A 26,374-nucleotide genomic window follows, 5' to 3' on the forward strand; every position below is an offset into this window, starting at 1 on the left:
CACACAGTGCTGCTGTTGATGTCACAGAGAGCACCTGTTGAGGTCACACAGTGCAGCTGCTATTGTCACAGAGTGCAGTCAATGAGGTCAGTGAGTGCGGTCACAGAGCGCCGCTAATGAGGTCACAGAGTGCAGTTATTGAAGGCACAGTGTACAGCTGATGAGTTCAAAGAGTGCAGCTGAAGTGGTCCCAGAGTGCAGCTGTTGATGACACAGAGTACAGCTGAAGAGGTCGTAGCGTGCAGCTATCGAGGTCATAGAGTGCAGCTAATGATGTCACAGAGTGCGGCTGTTGAGGTCACAGAGTGCAGGTGGGGGAGTCCGAGTGCAGATGTTGAGGTCAGAGATTGCAGCGTATGACCTCACAGAATGTAGTTGTGGAGATCACAGATTGCACCTGTTGAGGTCACAGAGTGCAGCTGTTGAGGTCACAGAATTCAGCTGTTGAGGTCACAGAGTTCAGCTGTTGAGTTCAGAGATTGCACTGTATGAGCTGATAGAGGGCAGCTCTTGAGGTCACAGAGTGCAGCTAATGAGGTCAGAGTGCAGCTGTTGAGGTCACAGAGTTCAGCTGTTGAGTTCAGAGATTGCATTGTATGAGCTGATAGAGGGCAGCTCTTGAGGTCACAGAGTGCAGCTAATGAGGTCAGAGTGCAGCTGTTGAGGTCACAGAGTTCAGCTGTTGAGTTCAGAGATTGCATTGTATGAGCTGATAGAGGGCAGCTCTTGAGGTCACAGAGTGCAGCTAATGAGATCACAGAGTGCAGCTAATTAGGTCACAGAGTGCGGCTCTTGAGGTCCGAGACTGCAGCATATGAGCTCCTAGAGGGCAGTTGTTGAGGTCACAGAGTGCAGATTATGAGCTCACAGATTGCTGTTGTTGAGGTCACAGAGCGACGCTACAGAGGTCACAGAGTGGAGCTGTTGAGGTCATAGAGAGCAGCTGTTGAGGTAAGAGAGTGTTGTTGTTGAGGTCACAGAGTGCAGCTAATTCGGTCACAGAGTGCAGTTGTTGAGGTCACAGGGTTCAGCTGTTGAGGTCACTGAGTGCAGATTATGAGCTCACATATTGCTGTTATTGAGGTCATAGAGTGGAGCTAATAAGGTCACAGAGTGCACCTGTTGAGGTCAGAGATAGCAGTGTATGAGCTCATAGAGGGCAGTTGTGGTCACAGAGTGCAGATGATGAGCTCACATATTGCTGTTGTTGAGGTCACAGAGAGCACCTCTGAGGTCACAGAGTGCAGCTGTTGAGGTCACAGAGAGAAGATCCTGAGTCCCAAGAGTGCAGCTGTTGAGGTGATAGAGTGCAGATGATAAGGTCACAGAGTGCAACTGTGTGGAGCTCCGAATGCAGCTGTTGAAGTCACAGAGTGCAGCTGCTGTCGTCACAGAGACCAGATGTTGGGGCCTAGAGAGAGCAGTATTGAGCTGACAGAGTGCAGCTGTTGAGGTCAAAGAGAGCAGCTGTTGTGGTCACAGAGTGCGGCTGAAGAGGTCACAGAGTGCAGCTGTTGGGGCCAGAGAGTGCAGATATTGAGGTCACAGAGTGCACATGTTGACATCACTGACATCAACTGTAGAGGTCACAGAGTGCAGCTGTTGAGGTCAGAGATTGCAGATTGTGAGCTCACAAAGTGCAGTTGTTGAGGTCACAGAGTGCAGCTAATGAGGTCACAGGGTCAGTTATTCAGGTAACAGAGTACAGCTGATGTAATCACAGAGAGCAGCTTCTGATGTCACAGACAGCAGCTGATGAGTTCAGAGAGTGCATCTAACAAGGTCACAGATTGTAGCTGTAGAGGTCATTGTACCTGTTGAGGAAGCAGAGTGTAGCTAATGAGGTCTCAGAGTGCAGCTGTTGAGGTCACAGAGTGCAGTTCTTGAGGTCACAGCGTGCAGCTTAATAGGAGACAGAGTGCAGTTGCTGAGGTCACTGACTGCAGCTGTTGAGGTCACAGAGTGCAGCTTTTGAGGATGCAGAGTGCACCTAATGAGGTCACACAGCGCACTTGTTGAGGTCACAGAGGGCAGCTGTTCAGGTTACACAGTGCAGCTAATGACGTCACAGAGTTTGATTGTTAAGGTTACAGAGTGCAAATAATGAGTTCACAGAGTGCAGCTGTTGAGGTCAGAGACTGCAGCTGTTGAGGTTACAGAGTGAAGCTGTAGAGGCCAGAGAGTGTACATGTTGACATCACTGACCGCAGCTGTTGAGGTCAGAGATTGCTGCTGTTGAGGTCACAGAGTGCAGCTGTTGAGATCAGAGATTGCAGACTGTGAGCTCACAGAGTGCAGTTGTTAAGGTCACAGTGCAGCTGTTGAGGTCACAGAGTGCAGCTAATGAGGTCACAGAGTGCAGCTGTTGAGGTCACAGAGTGCAGCTAATGAGGTCACAGGGTGCAGTTGTTCAGGTAACAGAGTACAGCTGATGTAATCACAGAGAGCAGCTTCTGATGTCACAGACAGCAGCTGATGAGTTCAGAGAGTGCATCTAACAAGGTCACAGATTGTAGTGGTTGAGGTCATTGTACCTGTTGAGGAAGCAGAGTGTAACTAATGAGGTCACAGAGTGCAGTTGCTCAGGTCACAGAGTGCAGCTTTTGAGGTCACAGAGTACAGCTGTTCAGGTAACACAGTGCAGCTAATGATGTCACAGAGTTTGATTGTTAAGGTCACACAGTGCAACTAATGAGTTCACAGAGTGCAGCTGTTGAGGTCACAGAGTGCAGCTGATGAGGTCACAGAGTGCAGCTGATGAGGTCAGAGACTGCAGCTGTTGAGGTCACAGAGTGCAGCTGATGAGGTCTGAGATTGCAGCGTATGACCTCAGAGAGTGCAGTTGCTGCATTCACAGAGTGCAGATTATGAACTCACATATTGCAGTTGCTGAGGTCAAAATGTGCAGCTGTTGTGGTGTAAGAGTCTAAATTCCTTGTATGACTCAACAAAGATAAAATCACTTGCTGCTTGCCCAGACAATATGTTGTGGGGCAGAGCAAAGACCAATCCTGGATGCAAATCACCTTGTGATTGCATCGTGATAACACTGGACTGCAGCTGGCCTCTAACAATGACCCAAGGACCCAGCCATCACAAGATTTCCTGGCTCCTGAATTCCTGAGGGACAATGCTTGGACACATACCTAAGGACTAAAAACTGTATAAAAGACTTGACCAATACTGGCTCAGGTAGGAAGAAAAACGCAGAGGAAGAAAAACGCAGAGAGAAAAACGCTGAAGGAGGAGCATGCTGCTGAGAAGGAAGGAAGCAGACTGAACCCTCTCTCCATGTCCTAAGTCCCGCTTGCTGCCACTCATGGAGCTGACCCACGCTGCCCAGAGGGATTTCATCTATTCTCCAGCCAAAGCCTCAGCACCCTTTCTCTACAGACCCAGGCTGCCCAAAGGGATCACATCGCATCTCCAGCCAAAGCCTCAGCACCCTTTCTCTATGATTCCTTTCCTCTTCTCTCTCTCTCCTCTCTCTCCCTCTCTATCTTCTCCCTCTCCCCTTCTTATTTCCATTTTCTCTATGTAATAAATAGTCTAGCTGTTGATATTTTGGCCTCGTTTGTGCCTATTAATTTCACAACACGGGAATATTCAAAAGAACTAGTCTCCTTCCCTCTCCGGACCGAGACATGTGGTCACAGAATGCAGCTAATGAGGTCACAGGGTGCAGCTGTTGATGTCACAGAGAGCTGTTGTATAGGTTATAGAGTGCAGTTGTTGAGGTCACAGAGTGCAGTTGCGGAGGCCATAGAGTGCAGCTAATGAGGTCACCGAGTGGAGCTGTTGAGGTCATAGAATGCAGATATCGAGGTCACAGAATGCAGTTGCTGAGGTCACAGAGCGCAGCTAATGAGGTCACAGAGTGCAGTTGTTGAGGTCACAGAGTGCAGTTGTTGAGGGCACAGACTTCAGCTGTTGAGGTAACAGAGTGGAGCTGATGAGATCACAGAGTGATGTTGCTGAGGTCATAGAGTGTAGTTGCTGAGGCCGTAGAGTGCAGTTGCTGAGGTCACAGTGTACAGCTGATGAAGTCTCAGAGTGGAGCTGAAGAGGTCACAAAGGGCAACTCTTGATGTCACAGAGTGCAGCACTTGAGGTCAGAGAGTACAGCTTCTGGGTTCACAGAGTGCAGCTGCTAATGTCACACCGTTCTGTTGTCGAGGTCACAGAGCGCAGGTACAGTGGTCACAGAGTGCAGCTGTTGAGGTTGGAGATTCCATTGTATGAGCTCATAGAGGGCAGTGGTTGAGGTCACAGAATGCAGATTATGAGCTCACATATTGCACCTGTTGAGGTCATAGATTGCAGCTCTTGAGGTCAGAGATTGCAGCATATGAGCTCATAGAGGGCAGTGGAGGTCACAGAGTGCAGCACTTGAGGTCACAGAGTACAGCTTCTGGGTTCACAGAGTGCAGCTGCTGATGTCACAGTGTTCAGTTGTCGAGGTCACAGGGTGCAGATTATGAGCTCACATATTGCTGTTGTTGAGGTCAGAGTGCAGCTAATGAGATCACAGAGTGCAGCTCTTGAGGTCACAGAGGGCAGCTCTTGATGTCACAGAGTGAAGTTGTTGAGGTCACAATGTGCAGCTGTTGTGGTCACACAGTGCAGCTTCTGAGGTCACAGAGTGTAGCTGTTGAGGTCAGAGATTGCAGCGTATGAACTCATAGAATGCAGCTCTTGAGGTTACAGAGTGCAGATTATGAGCTCACATATTCCAGTTTTTGAGGACACAATGTGCAGCTCTTGAGGTCACAGATTGCAGTTGTTGAGGCCATAGAGTTCAGCTGTTGAGTTCAGAGATTGCAGCGTATGAGCTCATAGAAGGCAGTCGTTGAGGTCACAGAATGCAGCTTATGAGCTCACATATTGCACCTGTTGAGGTCTCTGAGTGCAGGTCTTGAGGTTACAGAGTGCACCTTATGAGGTAACAGATTGAAGTTGTTGAGGTCACAGAGTGAAGCTGCTGGGTTCACACAGTGCAGCTGTTGAGGTCACTGAGTGCAGCTGTGAGGTAAGAGATTGAAGTTGTTGAGATAACAGAGTGCAGCTAATCAGGTCACAGAGTGTAGTTCTTGAGGTCAGAGAGTGTACCTCATGAGGTTACAGATTGCAGTTTTTGAGGTCAGAAAGTGCAGCTGTTGAGGTCACAGATAGCAGTGTATGAGCTCCTAGAGGGCAGTTGTTGAGGTCACAGAATGCAGATTATGAGCTCACATATTGCTGTTGTTGAGGTCACTGCAGCTCTTGAGGTAAAAGAGTGCAGCTTCTGAGTTCACAGAGTGCAGCTACTAATGTCACACAGTTCTGCTGTAGAGGTCACAGTGCGCTGGTACAGAGGTCACAGAGTGGAGCTGCTGATGTCATAGAGAGCAGCTGTTGAGGTAAGAGATTGCAGTTGTTGAGAGCACAGAGTGCAGTTGTTGAGGGCACAGAGTGCAGCTAATTTGGTCACAGAGTGCAGTTGTTGAGGTCACAGGGTTCAGCTGTTGAGGTCACAGAGTGCAGATTATGAGCTCACATATTGCTGTTATTGAGGTCACTGAGTGCAGCTCTTGAGGTCAAAGAGTGGAGCTAATGAGGTCACACAGTTCTGTTGTTGAGGTCACCGAGTGCAGTTGTTGATGTCACTGAGTGCTGCTACAGAGGTGACCCAGTGGAGCTGTTGAGGTCATAGAGTGCAGCTGTTGAGGTAAGAGAGTGCAGCTAATTAGGTCACAGAGTGTAGCTGCTAATGTCACAGAGTGCAGTTGTTGAGGTCACAGAGTGCAGCTAATTAGGTCACAGAATGTAGCTGCTAATGTCACAGAGTGCAGTTGTTGAGGTCACAGAGTGCAGCTAATTAGGTCACAGAATGTAGCTGCTAATGTCACAGAGTGCAGTTGTTGAGGTCACAGAGTGCAGCTAATTAGGTCACAGAGTGTAGCTGCTAATGTCACAGAGTGCAGCTGTTGAGGTCACAGAGTGCAGTTGTTGATGTCACTGAGTGCTGCTACAGAGGTGACCCAGTGGAGCTGCTGAGGTCATAGAGTGCAGCTGTTGAGGTAAGAGAGTGCAGCTAATTAGGTCACAGAGTGTAGCTGCTAATGTCACAGAGTGCAGTTGTTGAGGTCACAGAGTGCAGCTAATTAGGTCACAGAATGTAGCTGCTAATGTCACAGAGTGCAGTTGTTGAGGTCACAGAGTGCAGCTAATTAGGTCACAGAGTGTAGCTGCTAATGTCACAGAGTGCAGTTGTTGAGGTCACAGAGTGCAGTTGTTGATGTCACTGAGTGCTGCTACAGAGGTGACCCAGTGGAGCTGTTAAGGTCATAGAGTGCAGCTGTTGAGGTAAGAGAGTGCAGTTGTTGAGGTCACAGAGTGCAGCTGTTGAGGTCAGAGATAGCAGTGTATGAGCTCATAGAGAATGGTTGATGAGGTCACAGAGTGCAGATTATGGTCTCACATACTGCTGTTGTTGAGGTCACTGAGTGCACCTCTTGATATCACAGATTGCAGCATATGAGCTCATAGAGTGCAGCTCTTGAGGTCACAGAGTGGAGCTGTTAAGGTCAGATATAGCAGTGTATGAGCTTATAGAGGGCAGTGGTTGAGGTCACAGAATGCAGATTATGAGCTCACATATTGCTGCTGTTGAGGTCACAGAGTGCAGTTCTTCAGGTGACACAGATCTGTTGCTGAGGTCACCGAGTGCAGTTGTTGATGTCACTGAGTGCTGCTACAGAGGTCACCGAGTGGAGCTGTTGATGTCATAGAACGCAGCTCTTGAGGTAAGAGAGTGCAGTTGTTGAGGTCTCACAGTGATGAGGTCAGTGAGCACAGCTCTTGAGGTCACAGGGTGCACCTTATGAGATAACAGATTGCAGATGTTGAGGCCACAGAGTGCAGATTATGAGCTGACATATTGCTGTTGTTGAGTTCACAGAGTGCAGCTCTTCAGGTCACAGAGTGCTGCTACTCAGGTCACAGATTGCAGCTGTTGAGTACATAGAGTGCAGCAGGTTTGGTCACAGAGTGTAGCTTATGAGGTCAGAGAGTGCAGTTGCTGAGGTCACAGAGTGCAGCTAATGAGGTCTTAGAGTGCTGCTCTTGAGAACACATAGTGAGGCTGTTGAGGACACAGAGTGAGCTGTTGACGTCACAGAGTGCAGTGTGTCACAGTATCACCAAGGTTGGAAGAGACCTCAAAGATCATCAAGTCCAACCTGTCACCACACAGACCTCATGGCACAAGTGCCACATCCAATCCCCTCTGGAACACCTCCAGGGACGGTGACTCCACTCTCAGCCACTCTGACCCCAGCTCTGCCTGGGGTTGCTGTGGCCAAAGTGCAGCCCCTGGCACTGGGACTTGTTGAATGCCATCCTGTTGGCCTCTGCCCATCTGTGCAGTCGGTCGAGGTCCCTCTGCAGAGCCCTTCTGCCCTCTGACTGACCAACATCTGCCCCCAGCTTGCTGTCATATGCAAACTTGCTGAGGACTGACTCAATGCCGTCATCCAGATCATCAATGAAGATGTTAAAGAGGCTGGGGCCCAGCACTGATCCCTGGGGCACATCACTGGTGCCTGGCTGCCAGCTGGCTGTGGCACCATTCACCACCACTCTCTGGGCCCAGCCTCCAGCTAGTTCCTAACCCAGCTCAGAGCTGCTGTCCCAGCCAGGGGCTGACAGCTTGGCCAGCAGTTTGCTGTGGGGGACAGTGTCAAAGGCCTTGCTGAAGTCCAGGCAGACTCCATCCACAGCCTGCTCCACATCCACCAGACGGGTCACCTGATCATAGAAGGAGATCAGGTTGGTCAGGCAGGACCTGCCCTTCCTAAATCCCTGCTGGCTGGGCCTGAGCCCTTGACCATCCTTCAGGTGCAGTGATTGCCCCCAGGATAATCTGCTCCATCACTTTCCCTGGCACTGAGCTCAGGCTGCCAGGCCTGGAGTTTCCAGGTTCCTCCATCCGACCCTGCTTGTGGATGGGGACCACATTGGCCAGTTTCAGTCACCTGGGACCTCTCCAGTGAGCCAGGGCTGGAGGAAAATGATGGAGAGCGGCTTGGCAGCTCATCTGCCAGCTCTCTCAGCACCCTAGGATGGATCCCATCCGGTCCCATGGACTTGTGAGTGTCCAAGTGGCTCAGCAGCTCCCCAGCTAATTCCTCATGGATTTCCAGGGCATCACACTGCTCCCCGACCCCATGGCCCAGCTCAGGAGGCCACTGGTGCTGAGCTCCTCCCTTGCTGTTAAACATTGAGGCAGAGAAGGTGTTCAGGACCTCAGCCTTTGCCTCCTCTTCAGTCACAGTGTTCCCCTCCAGCTCCAGTAAGGAGTGCAGGTTCTTCTTGCCCTTCTTTTTAGTGTTGATATATTTGTAACAATGCTTTTTGTTGTCTCTCACAGAGGTGTTCAGCTTCAGTTCCAGCTGGGCCTTTGCCTCTCTATGAGCTCAGATATTGCAGTTGTTGAGGTCACAGAGGGCATTTGTTGAGGTCAGAGAGTACAGCTGCTGAGGTCACAGAATGCTTTTAATGAGGTCAGTGAGTGCAACTGGTGAGGTCACAGAGGGCAGCTAATGAGGTCACAGAAAGCGGCTCTTGAGATCACATAGTGAGGCTGTTGAGGTCACAGAGTGAGCTGTCGAGGCCACAGAGTACTGCTGCTGAGGTCACAGAGTGCATTTAATGAGGTCAGTGAGTGCAGTTGGTGAGGTGACAGAGTGGTGTTTGAGCTCACATAGTGCAGTTGTTGAGGTCACAGAGTACCGCTGCTGAGCTCAGAGAGTGCAGCTGCTGAGGTCACAGATTGCATCTGCTAATGTCACAGAGAGCCACTCATGAGGTCACAAAGTGTTTTGTTGATGTCACAGAGTGCAGCTGTTGAGGACACAGAGTGCAGCTGTTGAGGTCAGAGATAGCAGCATATGAAGTCATAGAGGGCAGCTGTTGAGATCACAGGGTGCAGATCATGAGCTGACATATTGCAGTGTTTGAGGTCTCAGAGTGCAGTTGTTGAGGGCACAGACTTGAGCCGTTGAGGGCACAGAGTGTAGATGTTGAGTTGAGAGATTGCTGCCTATGAGCTCATAGAGGGCAGTTGTTGAGGTCACAGAGTGCAGATTATGAGCTCACAGAGTGCAGCTCTTGAGGTCACAGCGTGCAATTGTTCAGGTCACAGCGTGCAGTTGCTCAGGTCACAGAGTGCTGCTACAGAGGTCACAGAGTGGAACTGTTGACATCATAGAGGGCATCTCTTGAGGTAAGAGAGTGCAGCTGTTGAGGTCACAGAGTGTAGTTCTTGATGTCACAGAGTGCAGTTGTTGAGGTCACAGTGTACAGCTGATGAGGTAACAGAGTGCAGCTGAAGAGCTCATAGAGTGCAGCTGAACAGGTCACAGAGTGCAGTTGTTGAGGTCATAGGGTACAGCTGTTGAGGACAAAGAGTTCAGCTGTTGAGACCAGAGATTTCAGCGTTTGAGCTCAGAGAGCGCAGCTCTTGAGGTCAGAGAGAGCAGCTGCTGATGTCACAGAGTGCTGCTCTTGAGGTCGCAGTGTGTGGCGTGTCACAGAATCACCAAGGCTGGAAGAGACCTCGAAGATCATCGAGTCCAAGCTGTCACCACAGACCTCATGACTAGACCATGGCACCAAGTGCCACCTACAATCCCCTCTTGAACACCTCTCTCTGCTCTTGACAAGGCTCTTGGCCACCAAAACCTCCCTGGCACTCAGAGGGGAGGCCCCCAGGGAGCAGGACTGGGCCCAGACCTCAGAGCTCATCCAGGCCAACCTGGGACCTAATCCCCAGCCCCTCCTGACAGCTAAACCATGGCTCCAAGTGCCACATCCAAGCCTTCCCTGAACACCTCCAGGGCTGGGGACTCCACCACCTCCCTGGGCAGCTCATCCCAGTGGCCAGTTCCTCTTGCTGGGAAGAACTTTCTCCTCCCCTCCAGCCTCAACCTCCCCTGGCACAGCTTGAGATGTGTCCTCTTGTTCTGCTGCTGGGTGCCTGGCAGAAGAGACCAACCCCCAGCTGGCTCCAACCTCCCTGCAGGGAGTTGTAGAGAGCAATGAGGTCTCCCCTGAGCCTCCTCTTCTGCAGGCTAAACAACCCCAGCTCCCTCAGCCTCTCCTCACAGGGCTGTGCTCAAGGCCTCTCCCCAGCCTTGTTGCCCTTCTCTGGACACCTTCAAGTGTCTCGATGTCCTTCCTAAACTGAGGAGCCCAGAACTGGACACAGGACTCAAGGTGTGGCCAAACCAATGCAGAGTACAGGACACAATGACTTCCCTGCTCCTGCTAGCCACACTGTTCCTCAGGCAGGCCAGGATGCCCTTGGCCTTCTTGGCCCCCTGGGCACACTGATGGCTCATGTTTAGGTGGTGATCAATCAGCACCCCCAGGTCCCTCTCTGTTTGGGAGCTCTCAGCCACTCTGACCCCAGCCTGTAGCTCTGCCTGGAGTTGCTGTGGCCAAAGTGCAGCACCAGGCACTGGGACTTGTTGAATGCCATCCTGTTGGCCTCTGCCCATCTGTCCAGTCGGTCGAGGTCCCTCTGCAGAGCCCTTCTGCCCTCTGACTGACCAACATCTGCTCCCAGCTTGGTGTCAGCTGCAAATTAGCTGATGACAGACTCCGTCCCCTCATCCAGATCATCAGTGAAGATATTGCTCAGGCTGGGGCCCAGCACTGCTCCCTGGGGCACACCACTGGTGCCTGGCTGCCAGCTGGCTGTGGCACCATTCACCACCACTCTCTGGGCTCGGCCCTCCAGCCAGTTCCTAACCCAGCTCAGAGCTGCTGTCCCAGCCAGGGGCTGACAGCTTGGCCAGCAGTTTGCTGGGGGGGACAGTGTCAAAGGCCTTGCTGAAGTCCAGGCAGACCACATCCACAGCCTGCCCCACATCCACCAGGCAGTCACCTGGGCATAGAAGGAGATCAGGTTGGAGAGGCAGGACCTGCCCTTCCTAAATCCATGTTGGCTGGGCCTGAGCCCTTGACCATCCTTCAGGTGCAGTTATTGCCCCCAGGATAATCTGCTCCATCACTTTCCCTGGCACTGAGCTCAGGCTGCCAGGCCTGGAGTTTCCAGGTTCCTCCATCCGACCCTGCTTGTGGATGGGGACCACATTGGCCAGTTTCAGTCACCTGGGACCTCTCCAGTGAGCCAGGGCTGGAGGAAAATGATGGAGAGCAGCTTGGCAGCTCATCTGCCAGCTCTCTCAGCACCCTAGGATGGATCCCATCCGGTCCCATGGACTTGTGAGTGGTCAAGTGGCTCAGCAGGTCCCCAGCTAATTCCTCATGGATTTCTGGGGCATCACACTGCTCCCCGACCCCATGGCCCAGCTCAGGAGGCCACTGGTGCTGAGCTCCTCCCTTGCTGTTAAACATTGAGGCAGAGAAGGTGTTCAGGACCTCAGCCTTTGCCTCCTCTTCAGTCACAGTGTTCCCCTCCAGCTCCAGTAAGGAGTGCAGGTTCTTCTTGCCCTTCTTTTTAGTGTTGATGTATTTGTAACAATGCTTTTTGCTGTCTCTCACAGAGGTGTTCAGCTTCAGTTCCAGCTGGGCCTTTGCCTCTCTCATTTTATTCCTACATAATCTAACCACTTCCCTGAACATACCTGGAGAGGCCTTCCCCTCCTTCCAGAGCTGATACAGCCTCTTTTTTCCCCTTCAATCCTCCAGCAGCTGCTTGCTCATCCAGGCCCAGAGCCTTCCCCTCGGCTCATCTTTTCGCACATGGGAACCTCCTCGGGGAGGGTTTCCCTCCCTGTAACCCCCTCCTTCTCCCCCTACCTCTTTTTTTTTCCCAGAAAGGGGTTAGAGAGAGAAAGAAAGGCAGTTATTAAGGAAAAGAGATGTTATTAGGCTTCAAAGCACATGCAGGGATTAGTTTTGCTTATCTCAATGCCAGCTCCGGCTGGTTGCTCAGAAGCAGACAGGCTGGAAAGGCAGAACAGGCAGGAAAGGCAGAGCAGGCTGGAAAGGCAGAGCAGGCAGGAAAGGCAGAACAGGCTGGAAAGGCAGAGCAGGCTGGAAAGGCAGAACAGGCAGGAAAGGCAGAGCAGGCTGGAAAGGCAGAGCAGGCTGGAAAGGCAGAACAGGCAGGAAAGGTAGAGCAGGCTGGAAAGGCAGAGCAGGCTGGAAAGGCAGAACAGGCAGGAAAGGCAGAGCAGGCAGGAAAGGCAGAGCAGGCTGGAAAGGCAGAACAGGCTGGAAAGGCAGAGCAGGCAGGAAAGGCAGAGCAGGCAGGAAAGGCAGAACAGGCTGGAAAGGCAGAGCAGGCTGGAAAGGCAGAACAGGCAGGAAAGGCAGAGCAGGCTGGAAAGGCAGAACAGGCAGGAAAGGCAGAACAGGCAGGAAAGGCAGAACAGGCTGGAAAGGCAGAGCAGGCTGGAAAGGCAGAACAGGCAGGAAAGGCAGAACAGGCTGGAAAGGCAGAGCAGGCTGGAAAGGCAGAACAGGCAGGAAAGGCAGAGCAGGCTGGAAAGGCAGAGCAGGCTGGAAAGGCAGAACAGGCAGGAAAGGTAGAGCAGGCTGGAAAGGCAGAGCAGGCTGGAAAGGCAGAACAGGCAGGAAAGGCAGAGCAGGCAGGAAAGGCAGAGCAGGCTGGAAAGGCAGAACAGGCTGGAAAGGCAGAGCAGGCAGGAAAGGCAGAGCAGGCAGGAAAGGCAGAACAGGCTGGAAAGGCAGAGCAGGCTGGAAAGGCAGAACAGGCAGGAAAGGCAGAGCAGGCTGGAAAGGCAGAACAGGCAGGAAAGGCAGAGCAGGCAGGAAAGGCAGAACAGGCTGGAAAGGCAGAGCAGGCTGGAAAGGCAGAACAGGCAGGAAAGGCAGAGCAGGCAGGAAAGGCAGAACAGGCAGGAAAGGCAGAGCAGGCAGGAAAGGCTGAACAGGCAGGAAAGGCAGAGCAGGCTGGAAAGGCAGAGCAGGCAGGAAAGGCAGAACAGGCAGGAAAGGCAGAGCAGGCAGGAAAGGCAGAACAGGCAGGAAAGGCAGAGCAGGCTGGAAAGGCAGAGCAGGCAGGAAAGGCAGAGCAGGCAGGAAAGGCTGAACAGGCAGGAAAGGCAGAGCAGGCAGGAAAGGCTGAACAGGCAGGAAAGGCAGAGCAGGCAGGAAAGGCAGAACAGAGGCAGAATCTCAGAGAAAATTCCCACTGCCCTACAAGTTAAAGCTGCACTCTGCCCATGCACCGATGAAATCCGTTCAGAATATCTGAGTGTTTTCATTCTGGTACCAAACCATTCAGCCAGAGTGTCCCAGCACTGTCCCTTGCTTAAAGGCACAGCCTCACACAGTCACATGTAGGGGTAGGTTTGGCAAGCCAGTGCCCTGTGCCCGTGCCCATGCCCGTGTTTGCCTCACGCACTGCGTTGCCACAGGGTCTGCCCTGCATGGGACTCGAACCAGCATCATTCCCTAGCGCCTGGCTGCAGATTGACGCCGTTGCCTGGCTACGGTCAATGCCGCTCTGCCTGCCGGCCCCACGGACTGAGCTCCACGGACTGAGCCCCACGTCCCACACCCTGCGTCCCTCACCCTGCATCCCATACCCCATGTCCCACACCCCATGACCCACACCCTGCGTCCTGCATCCCACATCCCGCACCCCTCATTCCGCACCCCACATCCCACACCCCATGTCCTGCAGCCCGCATCCCATACCCCATGACCCACACCCTGCATCCCATGTCCTGCACCCCTCATTCCTCACCCCACATCCCGCACCCTGTGTCCTGCATCCCACATCCCACACTCCGTGTCCTGCAGCCTGCATCCCACACCCCACATCCCACACTCCATGTCCTGCAGCCTGCATCCCATATCCTGCACCCCTCATTCCTCACCCCACATCCCACACCGTGTCCTGCACCCCACATCCCACACTCCGTGTCCTGCAGCCTGCATCCCACACCCCACATCCCACACTCCGTGTCCTGCAGCCTGCATCCCACACCCCACATCCCACACTCCATGTCCTGCAGCCTGCATCCCACACCCCACATCCCACACTCCGTGTCCTGCAGCCTGCATCCCACACCCCACATCCCACACTCCATGTCCTGCAGCCTGCATCCCACACCCCACACCCCACACTCCGTGTCCTGCAGCCTGCATCCCACACCCCGTGTCCTGCACCCCACGTCCTGCGGACAGGGCCAGCTGTTGCCTGTGGCATTGCTGAGTGAGGGAACCGTGGTAGCCCTGTGTGCACCACCCGTCCCGGAGCGATACAGCCACCTCCCCACGCTGAAGTGGGGACTTTGCTCTGTCAGGACCGGCAGCCATCAGGGCCGAGCCCCCGGGCCGTGGCAGGAGTCACTTCCCCCATGCAGAGGAGCCGCTGGCCGTGCCCTGCGCACCACAGTGACAAGGTTTTGACCCGCGCAGCACGAAGCACTCCCAGGCAAGTCACTCCCCAGGCTGAGCTGCAAATGCCTCCCAAAGACTCACGCACAGCTCCAGGACAGCTCAGTGCCCTGCACAGCTGCACTCTGACCTCAACAGCTGCACTCTGTGACCTCACCAGCTGCACTCTGTGACCTCAGCAGCCACACTCTGTGACCTCAGCAGCCACACTCTGTGACCTCAGCAGCTGCACTCTGTGACCTCAGCAGCCACACTCTGTGACCTCAGCAGCCACACTCTGTGACCTCAGCAGCTGCACTCTGTGACCTCAGCAGCTGCACCCTGTGACCTCAGCAGCCACACTCTGTGACCTCAGCAGCTGCACTCTGTGACCTCAGCAGCCACACTCTGTGACCTCAGCAGCCACACTCTGTGACCTCAGCAGCTGCACTCTGTGACCTCAACAGCTGCACTCTGTGACCTAAGCAGCTGCACTCTGTGACCTCAGAGCTGTACTCTGTGACCTCAACAGCCGTACTCTGTGACCTCAACAGCTGCACTCTGTGACCCCAACAGCCGTACTCTGTGACCTCAACAGCTGCACTCTGTGACCTCAACAGCTGTACTCTGTGACCTCAACAGCTGCACTCTGTGACCCCAACAGCCGTACTCTGTGACCTCAACAGCTGTACTCTGTGACCTCAACAGCTGGACTCTGTGACGTCAACAGCTGCACTCTGTGACCTCAACAGCCAAACTCTGTGACCTCAACAGCTGCACTCTGTGACCTAAGCAGCTGTACTCTGTGACCTCAACAGCCGAACTCTGTGACCTCAACAGCCACACTCTGTGACCTCAACAGCCGCACTCTGTGACCTAAGCAGCTGTACTCTGTGACCTCAACAGCTGTACTCTGTGACCTCAACAGCTGCACTCTGTGACCTCAGCAGCTGCACTTTGTGACCTCAACAGCCGCACTCTGTGACCTCAACAGCCGCACTCTGTGACCTAAGCAGCTGTACTCTGTGACCTCAACAGCTGTACTCTGTGACCTCAACAGCTGCACTCTGTGACCTCAGCAGCTGCACTTTGTGACCTCAACAGCCGCACTCTGTGACCTCAGCAGCTGCACTCTGTGACCTCAACAGCCGCACTCTGTGACCTCAGCAGCTGTACTCTGTGACCTCAACAGCTGTACTCTGTGACCTCAACAGCCGCACTCTGTGGCCTCAACAGCCGAACTCTGTGACCTCAGCAGCTGCACTCTGTGACCTCAACAGCTACACTCTGTGACCTCAACAGCTGCACTCTGTGACCTCAGCAGCTGTACTCTGTGACCTCAACAGCTGCACTCTGTGACCTCAACAGCCGCACTCTGTGACCTCAACAGCCGAACTCTGTGACCTCAACAGCTACACTCTGTGACCTCAACAGCCGAACTCTGTGACCTCAGCAGCTGCACTCTGTGACCTCAACAGCTACACTCTGTGACCTCAACAGCCGAACTCTGTGACCTCAGCAGCTGTACTCTGTGACCTCAGCAGCCGCACTCTGTGACCTCAACAGCCACACTCTGTGACCTCAGCAGCTGCACTCTGTGACCTCAGCAGCTGCACTCTGTGACCTCAACAGCCGCACTCTGTGACCTCAGCAGCTGCACTCTGTGACCTCAACAGCCGCACTCTGTGACCTCAACAGCTACACTCTGTGACCTCAGCAGCTGCACTCTGTGACCTCAGCAGCTGCACTCTGTGACCTCAACAGCCGCACTCTGTGACCTCAGCAGCTGCACTCTGTGACCTCAGCAGCTGCACTCTGTGACCGCAACAGCCGCACTCTGTGACCTCAGCAGCTGCACTCTGTGACCTCAACAGCCGCACTCTGTGACCTCAGCAGCTGCACTCTGTGACCTCAACAGCCGCACTCTGTGACCTCAACAGCTACACTCTGTGACCTCAGCAGCTGCACTCTGTGACCTCAACAGCCGCACTCTGTGACCTCAACAGCCGAACTCTGTGACCTCAGCAGCTGCACTCTGTGACCTCAACAGCTACACTCTGTGACCTCAGCAGCTGCACTCTGTGACCTCAGCAGCTACACTCTGTGACCTCAACAGCCGCACTCTGTGACCTCAACAGCCGAACTCTGTGACCTCAACAGCCGCACTCTGTGACCTCAGCAGCTGCACTCTGTGACCTCAACAGCCACACTCTGTGACCTCAGCAGCTGCACTCTGTGACCTCAACAGCTACACTCTGTGACCTCAGCAGCTGTACTCTGTGACCTCAACAGCCGCACTCTGTGACCTCAACAGCTGCACTCTGTGACCTCAACAGCTGTACTCTGTGACCTCAACAGCTACACTCTGTGACCTCAACAGCTGCACTCTGTGACCTCAACAGCTGCACTCTGTGACCTCAGCAGCTGTACTCTGTGACCTCAGCAGCTGTAGTCTGTGACCTCAACAGCTACACTCTGTGACCTCAACAGCTACACTCTGTGACCTCAACTGCCACACTCTGTGACCTCAACAGCTGCACTCTGTGACCTCAGCAGCTGTACTCTGTGACCTCAACAGCTGCACTCTGTGACCTCAACAGCCGTACTCTGTGACCTCAACAGCCGCACTCTGTGACCTCAACAACTGTACTCTGTGACCTAAGCAGCTGTACTCTGTGACCTCAACAGCCAAACTCTGTGACCTCAACAGCTGCACTCTGTGACCTAAGCAGCTGTACTCTGTGACCTCAACAGCCGAACTCTGTGACCTCAACAGCCACACTTTGTGACCTCAACAGCTGCACTCTGTGACCTAAGCAGCTGTACTCTGTGACCTCAACAGCTGTACTCTGTGACCTCAACAGCCGCACTCTGTGACCGCAGCAGCCGCACTCTGTGACCTCAACAGCTGCACTCTGTGACCTCAACAGCCGCACTCTGTGACCTCAGCAGCTGCACTCTGTGACCTCAACAGCCGCACTCTGTGACCTCAGCAGCTGTACTCTGTGACCTCAACAGCTGTACTCTGTGACCTCAACAGCCGCACTCTGTGACCTCAACAGCCGCACTCTGTGACCTCAGCAGCTGTACTCTGTGACCTCAGCAGCTGCACTCTGTGACCTCAACAGCCGCACTCTGTGACCTCAGCAGCTGTACTCTGTGACCTCAACAGCTGCACTCTGTGACCTCAGCAGCTGCAGTCTGTGACCTCAGCAGCTGCACTCTGTGACCTCAACAGCCTCACTCTGTGACCTCAGCAGCTGCACTCTGTGACCTCAACAGCCTCACTCTGTGACCTCAGCAGCTGTACTCTGTGACCTCAACAACTGCACTCTGTGACCTCAACAGCCGTACTCTGTGACCTCAGCAGCCACACTCTGTGACCTCAACAGCTGTACTCTGTGACCTAAGCAGCTGTACTCTGTGACCTCAACAGCTGTACTCTGTGACCTCAACAGCCACACTCTGTGACCTCATTAGCTGCACCCTGTGACCTCAACAGCCGCACTCTGTGACCTCGACAGCTGTACTCTGTGACCTCAGCAGCTGCACTCTGTGACCTCAACAGCCGCACTCTGTGACCTCGACAGCTGTACTCTGTGACCTCAACAGCTGCACTCTGTGACCTCAGCAGCCACACTCTGTGACCTCAACAACTGAACTCTGTGACCTCAACTACTGTACTTTGTGACCTCAACTACTGCATTCTGTGACCTCAACAGCTCACTCTGTGACATCAATAGCCGCACTCTGTGACCTCATTAGCTGCACTCTGTGACCTCAACAGGTGCAATCTGTGATCTCCACAACTACATTCTGTGAGGTCATACACTGCAATCTCTGACCCAAACAGCTTCACTCCTACCCCCCCACACACCTGCACTCTGTGACCTCAACAGCTGCACGCTTTGAACATAGTGACTGCACTCCGTGAGGACAGACAGTGCAACCCCTGGCCTCAGCAGCTGCACTCTGTGACCTCAACAGCCGCACTCTGTGACATCATTAGCTGCACTCTGTGACCTCAATAGCCGCACTCTACGACCTCTTCAGCTGTACTCTGTGTCATCAACAGCTGCACTCTGGGACCACTTCAGCTGCACTCTTTGAACTCATCAGCCATACACTGTGCCTTCAATAACTGCACTCTGTGACCTCATTAGCAGCACTCTGTGACCGCACTCACTGACCTCATTGACTGCACTCTGTGACAATAGCAGCTGCACTCTGTGACCTCAGCAGCTGCACTCTGTGACCTCATTAGCAGCACTCTGTGACCGCACTCACTGACCTCATTGACTGCACTCTGTGACAATAGCAGCTGCACTCTGTGACCTCAGCAGCTGCACTCTGTGACCTCAGCAGCTGTACTCTTTGACTTCAAGAGCTGCACTCTGTCACCTTAACAACAGCACTCTATCTGCTCATACACCGCACTCTGTGACCTCAACAGCTGCACTCAGTGACATCAACAGCTGCACTCTGTGATCTCAACAGCTGTACTCAGTGACATCAACAACTGCACTCTGTGATCTCAAGAGATTCAGTCTCTGACCTCAGTAGCAGCACTCTGTGACCTCAACAACTGCTCTCAGTGGGATCATACGCTGCAGTCTCAGACCTCATCAGCTGTACTTTGTGACCTCAACATCTGTACTCTGTGACCTCAACAACTGCACTCTGTGACATTAGCAGATGCACTCTGTGATGTCATCAGCTGTACTCTCTGACCTCAGCAGCTCTACTCTGTGACCTCAAAAATGGCACTCTGTGACCCCAATAACTGCACTCCCTGACCTCATTACCTGCACCCTGTGATCTCAACAACTGCACTCTTTGACCTCAACAGCTGCACTCTGTGAGTTCATACACTGCAATCTCAGACCTCAACAGCTGCACTCTGTGAGTTCATACACTGCAATCTCAGACCCCAACAGCTGCACTCTCTGAGTTCATACACTGCAATCTCAGACCCCAACAGCTGCACTCTGTGACCTCAGTAGCAGGACTCTGTGATCTCAAAACCTGCACTGTGTGACATCATCAGCCACACTCTGTAACCTCAGCAGCTGCACTCTGTGACCTCAACAGCAATGCTCTCTGGCCTCAACATTTGCACACTGTGACCTCAACATCTGTGCTCTGTCAGTTCATACATCTCAAGATCATCAGATCTTGTCCTTGTGGGTGACTTCAACCTGCCAGATATCTGCTGGGAACTTAATTCAGCAGAGAGAAGGCAGTCCAGGAAAGTCCTGGAGCGCATGGAGGACTGCTTCCTGCTGCAGCTGTTAAGTGAGCCTAGCAGGGGCCAGGCTCTGCTTGACCTGCTGCTCTCCAATAGGGAAGGGCTGGTGGGAGATGTGACCGTGGGAGGCTGCCCAGGGTGCAGTGACCACGAGATAGTGAAGTTTTCAATATGCAGGGAGCTAGGGAGGAGCACCAACAGAACCTTCACCTTGGACTGCAGGAGGGCAAACTGCAGCCTCTTTAAGAAACTTATTTGTAAAGTTCCCTGGGTACCAACCCTCAAGAACCGAGGGGTCCAGGAGGGTTGGAGCTGCTTCAAGCAGGAGCTCTTGAAGGCACAGGAACTGGCAGTGCCCATGTGCTGAAAGATGAGCCCAGGGGAAGGCTCTGGGCCTGGGTGAGCAAGCAGCTGCTGGAGGATTGAAGGGGAAAAAGAGGCTGTATCACCTCTGGAAGGAGGGGAAGGCTTCTCCAGGTATGTTTAAGGAAGCTGTTAGATTATGTAGGAGAAAACTTAGAGAGGCAAAGGCCCAGCTGGAACTGAAGCTGAACACCTCTGTGAGAGACAACAAAAAGCATTGTTGGAGCAGATTATCCTGGCAGCAATAACTGCACCTGAAGGATGGCCAAGGGCTCAGGCCCAGCCAGCATGGATGTAGGAAGGGAAGGTCCTGCCTCTCCAACCTGATCTCCTTCCATGTCCAGGGGACTGCCTGGTGGCTGTGGCGCAGGCTGTGGATGTGGTCTGCCTGGACTTCAGCAAGGCCTTTGACACCATCCCCCACAGCAAACTGCTGGCCAAGCTGTCAGCCCCTGGCTTGGACAGCAGCTCTGAGCTGGGTTAGGAACTGGCTGGAGGCTGAGCCCAGAGGGTGGTGGTGAATGGTGCCACAGCCAGCTGGCAGCCAGGCACCAGTGGTGTGCCCCAGGGAGCAGTGCTGGGCCCCAGCCTGATCAATATCTTCATTGATGATCTGGAGGAGGGGATTGAGTCAGTCATCAGCAAGTTTGCAGATGACACCAAGCTGGGAGCAGATGTTGGTCAGTCAGAGGGCAGAAGGGCTCTGCAGAGGGACCTTGCCAGGCTGGACAGATGGGCAGAGGCCAATGGGATGGCATTCAACAAGTCCCAGTGCCAGGGGCTGCACTTTGGCCACAACAACCCCATGCAGAGCTACAGGCTGGGGGCAGAGTGGCTGAGAGCTGCCAAACAGAGAGGGACCTGGGGGTGCTGATTGACAGCTGCCTGAACATGAGCCAGCAGTGTGCCCAGGGGGCCCAGAAGGCCAATGGCATCCTGGCCTGCAGCAGGAACAGTGTGGCCAGCAGGAGCAGGGAGGTCATTGTGCCCCTGGACTCTGCATTGGTTAGGCCACACCTTGAGTCCTGCTTCCAGTTTTGGGCTCCTCAGTTTAGGAAGGACATTGAGAGACTTGAAGGTGTCCAGAGAAGGGCAACAAGGCTGGGGAGAGGCCTTGAGCACAGCCCTGTGAGGAGAGGCTGAGGGAGCTGGGGTTGCTTAGCCTGCAGAAGAGGAGGCTCAGGGGAGACCTCTCTACAATTACCTGAAAGGTGGTTGTAGCTGGGTGGGGGTTGGTCTCTTCTGCCAGGCAACCAGCCCCAGAACAAGAGGACACAGTCTCAAGCTGTGCCAGGGGAAGTTTAGGCTCACGGTGAGTAGAAAGTTCTTCACTGAGAGAGCTGTTCATCACTGGGATGTGCTGCCCAGGGAGGTGGTGGAGTCCCCATCCCTGGAGGTGTTCAAGAGGGGATTGGATGTGGCACTTGGTCTAGTCGTGAGGTCTGTGGAGACAGGTTGGACTCGATGATCCTGGAGGTCTCTTCCAACCTTGGTGATGCTGTGATACACTGCACTCTGTGACCTCAAGAGCCTCACTATGAGCCTCAAGAACAGCACTCTGAGACCTCATTAGCTGCACTCTGTGACCTCAAGAGGTAGTCTCCATGACTTCAGCAGCTCCACTCTGTGACATCAGCAGCTGCAATCTGTGACCTCAGTAGCAGCACTATGTGGGCTGAAAAACTGCACTCCGTGACATAAAGAGCCTCACTCTGTGACCTCATCAGCTGCACTCTGTGGCCTCAACAAATGCACTTTGTGACCTCAAGAGCGGCACTCTGTGACATTAGCTACACTCTGTGACCTCTGCAGCTGTAATCTGTGACCTCAGCAGCTGTACTCTGTGTCTGCAAGAACTGCCATCTCTGACCTCAAGAACTGCCCTCTCTGACCTCATTAGCTGCACTCTGTGGCCTCAATAAATGTACTTTGTGACCTCAAGAGCGGCACTCTGTGACCTCAAGAGCGGCACTCTGTGACCTCAGGAGCTGTACTCTGTGACCTCAGCAGCTGTACTCTCTGACCTCAACAACTGCCCTCTGTGACCTCAACATCTGCAATTTGTGAGCTCATAAGCTGCACTCTGTGACCTGAACAACTGCATTCACTGACCTCATTAGCTGCACTCTGTGACTTCAAGAGCTGCACTCTGTGACCTCAACAACTGGAATATGTGAGATCATAAACTGCACTCTGTGACCTCAACAGCTGCACTCTGTGACCTCAACAACTGGAATATGTGAGATCATAAGCTGCACTCTGTGACCTCAACAACTGGAATATGTGAGATCATAAACTGCACTCTGTGACCTCAACAGCTGCACTCTGTGACCTCAACAACTGGAATATGTGAGATCATAAGCTGCACTCTGTGACCTCAACAGCTGCACTCTGTGACATCAACAACTGCACTCCGTGACCTCATAAGCTGCACTCTGTGACCAAAACTACTGCACTCCGTGTCCTCAACAGCTGCACTCTGTGACCTCAGTAGCAATACTCTCTGACCTCAACAGCTGCACTGTGTGGCATCAAGAGCCAGACTCTGTAACCTCATCAGCTGCACTCTGTGACCTCAACAAATGCACTTTGTGACCTCAAGAGTGGCACTCTGTGACCTCAACAGCTGAACTCTGCGACCTCATCAACTGCATTCTGTGACCTCATTATCCCCACTCTGTGACCTCAAGAGCTGCACTCTATGAGCTCATACTCTGCAATCCCTGACCTCAACAGCTGCACTTTGTGAGCTCAAGAGTTGCACTCTGTAATCTCATTAGCTGCACTCTGTGACCTCAACAGCTGCACTTAGTGACCTCAACAAATGCACGTAGTGACCTCATACGCTACACTCTGTGAACAAAACTGCTGCACTCTGTGAGCTCAACAAAACACTTTGTGACCTCATGAGTGGCTCTCTGTGACATTAGCAGATGCAATCTGTGACCTCAGCAGCTGCACTCTCTGAGCTCAGCAGCGGTACTCTGTGACCTCAACAACTGCACTATGTGAGCTCAAACACCACTCTCACCTCACCAACTGCACTCACAGACCTCATTAAATGCACTCTGTGACCTCAGCAGCAGTACTCTGTGGCCTTGACAGCTCACTCTGTGACCTCGACAGCCTCACTATGTGATCTCAAGAGCTGCTTCCTGTGACCTCATTAGCTGCACTCTGTGACCTCATTAGCTAAACAGTATGGCCACAACAGCAGCACTTTGTGACCTCTACAACTGCACTCTGTGAGCTCATAATCTACACTCTGTGACCTCAGCAACTGCAGTCTGTAACCTCAGAAGCAGCACTCTGTGACCTTAACAACAGCACTTTGTGACCTCAAGAGTGGCACTCTGTGACATTAGCAGCTGCAGTCTGTGACCTCTGCAGCTGTAATCTGTGACCTCAGTAGCTGCACTCTGTGACCTCAATAAATGCACTTTGTGACCTCAAGAGTGGCACTCTGTGACCTCAGCAGCTGTATTCTCTGACCTCAGCAGCTGTATTCTCTGACCTCAGCAGCTGTACTCTGTGACCTCAGCAGCTGCACTCTGTGACCTCAGCAGCTGTACTCTGTGACCTCAGCAGCTGTATTCTCTGACCTCAGCAGCTGTACTCTGTGACCTCAGCAGCTGCACTCTCTGACCTCAGCAGCTGTACTCTGTGACCTCAGCAGCCGCACTCTGTGACCTCAGCAGCTGCAGTCTGTGACCTCAGCAGCTGTACTCTCTGACCTCAGCAGCTGCACTCTGTGACCTCAGCAGCTGTACTCTGTGACCTCAGCAGCTGCACTCTGTGACCTCAGCAGCTGTACTCTGTGACCTCAGCAGCTGCACTCTGTGACCTCAGCAGCTGTACTCTGTGACCTCAGCAGCTGCACTCTGTGACCTCAGCAGCTGTATTCTGTGACCTCAGCAGCTGCACTCTGTGACCTCAGCAGCTGCACTCTGTGACCTCAGCAGCTGTACTCTCTGACCTCAGCAGCTGCACTCTGTGACCTCAGCAGCTGTATTCTGTGACCTCAGCAGCTGCACTCTGTGACCTCAGCAGCTGCACTCTCTGACCTCAGCAGCTGCACTCTGTGACCTCAGCAGCTGTACTCTGTGACCTCAGCAGCTGCACTCTGTGACCTCAGCAGCTGTATTCTCTGACCTCATCAGCTGTACTCTGTGACCTCAGCAGCTGTATTCTGTGACCTCAGCAGCTGCACTCTGTGACCTCAGCAGCTGCACTCTCTGACCTCAACAACTGCCCTCTGTGACCTCAACAACTACAATATCTGAGCTCATAGAGAGGCAAAGGCCCAGCTGGAACTGAAGCTGAACACCTCTGTGAGAGACAGCAAAAAGCATTGTTACAAATACATCAACACTAAAAAGAAGGGCAAGAAGAACCTGCACTCCTTACTGGAGCTGGAGGGGAACACTGTGACTGAAGAGGAGGCAAAGGCTGAGGTCCTGAACACCTTCTCTGCCTCAATGTTTAACAGCAAGGGAGGAGCTCAGCACCAGTGGCCTCCTGAGCTGGGTAATAGGGTTGGGGAGCAGTGTGATGCCCCAGAAATCCATGAGGAATTAGCTGGGGACCTGCTGAGCCACTTGGACACTCACAAGTCCATGGGACCCAATGGGATCCATCCCAGGGTGCTGAGAGAGCTGGCAGATGAGCTGCCAAGCCGCTCTCCATCATTTTCCTCCAGCCCTGGCTCACTGGAGAGGTTCCAGGTGACTGAAACTGGCCAAGGTGGTCCCCATCCACAAGCAGGGTCGGATGGAGGAACCTGGAAGCTCCAGGCCTGGAGCCTGAGCTCAGTGCCAGGGAAAGTGATGGAGCAGATTATCCTGGGGGCAACCACTGCACCTGAAGGATGGCCAAGGGCTCAGGCCCAGCCAGCATGGATTTAGGAAGGGAAGGTCCTGCCTCTCCAACCTGATCTCCTTCCATGATCAGGTGACTGCCTGGGGGATGTGGGGCAGGCTGTGGATGTGGTCTGCCTGGACTTCAGCAAGGCCTTTGACACTGTCCCCCACAGCAAACTGCTGGCCAAGCTGTCAGCCCCTGGCTGGGACAGCAGCTCTGAGCTGGGTGAGGAACTGGCTGGAGGCTGAGCCCAGAGAGTGGTGGTGAATGGTGCCACAGCCAGCTGGCAGCCAGGCACCAGTGATGTGCCCCAGGGCTCAGTGCTGGGCCCCATCCTCTTTAACATCTTCATTGATGATCTGGATGAGGGCATTGAGTCAGGCATCAGCAAGTTTGCAGATGACACCAAGCTGGGAGCAGATGTTGGTCAGTCAGAGGGCAGAAGGGCTCTGCAGGGGGACCTGGACCCACTGGACAGATGGGCAGAGGCCAACAGGATGGCATTCAACAAGTCCCAGTGCCAGGGGCTGCACTTTGGCCACAGCAACCCCAGGCAGAGCTACAGGCTGGGGGCAGAGTGGCTGAGAGCAGCCAGGCAGAGAGGGACCTGGGGATGCTGATTGACAGCTGCCTAATCAGGAGCCAGCAGTGTGCCCAGGGGGCCAAGAAGGCCAATGGCATCCTGGCCTGCATTAGGAACAGTGTGGCCAGCAGGAGCAGGGAGGTCTTTGTGCCCCTGGACTCTGCATTGGTTAGGCCACACCTTGAGTCCTGTGTCCAGTTCTGGGCACAGTTGAGGGCAACAAGGCTGGGGAGAGGCCTTGAGCACAGCCCTCTGAGGAGAGGCTGAGGGAGCTGGGATTGTTTAGCCTGGAGAAGAGGAGGCTCAGAGGTGACCTCATTGCTCTCTACAACTACCTGAAAGGAGGTTGTAGCCAGGGAGGGGTTGGTCTCTTCTCCCAGGCCCTCAGCACCAGAACAAGAGGACACAGTCTCAAGCTGCGCCAGGGGAGGTTTAGACTCGAGGTGAGGAGAAAGTTCTTCCCTGAGCGAGTCGTTCGGCATTGGGATGAGCTGCCCAGGGAGGTGGTGGAGTCGCCGTCCCTGGAGGTGTTCAGGAAGAGCCTGGCTGAGGCCCTTAGTGCCATGGCTGAGTTGCTCAGATGGTGCTGGGGGAGAGGTTGGACTGGATGAGCTCTGAGGCCTTTTCCAAGCTAGTTAATTCTATTCTATTCTATTCTATTCTATTCTATTCTATTCTATTCTATTCTATTCTATTCTAAGCTGTTGGAGAGCAGCAAAGGGGAAAGGGACCTGGGGGTCCTTGTGGATGGAAGGTTGACCATGAGCCAGCAATGTGCTCTGGTGGCCAACCCTAACCCTCTCCCTCTGCTCTGCCCTGCTGAGGCCACAGCTGCAATCTTGTCTCCAGTTCTGGGCCCCTCAGCTCCAGCAGGAGCTCAGGGAGCTGCTGCAGAGAGCCCAGCCCAGAGGCACAGAGCTGCTGCAGCCAGGGGAACATCTCCCTGTGAGCCAGGATGA

Source organism: Dryobates pubescens, chromosome 24, assembly GCF_014839835.1.
Source record: "Dryobates pubescens isolate bDryPub1 chromosome 24, bDryPub1.pri, whole genome shotgun sequence".
In the NCBI taxonomy this organism is placed as follows: Eukaryota; Metazoa; Chordata; class Aves; order Piciformes; family Picidae; genus Dryobates; species Dryobates pubescens.